Here is an 810-nt window from a genome sequence, read left to right as displayed (position 1 = left end):
TAGGTGTCGTGGAATCTCACACTCCCGTCGTATCATGCAAGGTAACTTCCGCTCTGCACTGACTGGTCTGCGTTATACCGCGCGAGTAGGAGTAGGACTCCGCAAACACGACCGACCACGAGGAACTGATCGGGTTGCTCTGTACTACTCGTGTATCGAAGCGAACCAAGCGCGATCAAGCGGAAATAAGCGAGGCGGGATGGAAAGGATATTAGGGGCGGATACGAGGTGCGGATCGAGATGGGAGATCGTAGCTCGTACGTTGTCGTACTTGACGGAAGCGTATCGGGAGGTCCAATAGTCGATTCGGTTCGATGTTCAGTTCAGTTCACTTCGGTTCACTCCCGTTTGGGTTATTTACCTAGGCGGTTTGGGTTAAGCATGGGGATGTTATGGTATTGCATACTAGGAGGTATGATCGGTCCTGTACGGAGTATGCACCCAGTCTAGGTGCCAGTATGTATTGTATTTCATGCTACCTGTACTCGGCAAGGAGGGTGATCGTGAGCATTAGCATCACTATGGGACCGAGACTGAGACTGAGACTGAGACTGAGAACACTCACTACGCTTACACGCGCGCCCAAACCCATACCCGCCCGCCTGTTTGATTGGTACGCAGTGCCTACAGTGACTGGCACATTGACACACATGCGCGCACACATACACGGGCGCGGAGGCAGGCCGCCGAACACGAGAGAGCAACTCTAGACGATGATGGATGGATACTGCATGAAGACCACGAAGACCACGAAGACCACGAAGACCACGAAGACCACGAAGACCACGAAGACCACGAAGACCACGAAGA

Source organism: Cladophialophora yegresii (assembly GCF_000585515.1).
Source record: "Cladophialophora yegresii CBS 114405 chromosome Unknown aczIN-supercont1.7, whole genome shotgun sequence".
NCBI lineage: Eukaryota > Fungi > Ascomycota > Eurotiomycetes > Chaetothyriales > Herpotrichiellaceae > Cladophialophora > Cladophialophora yegresii.
Note: the sequence above shows the minus strand (reverse complement) of the source record.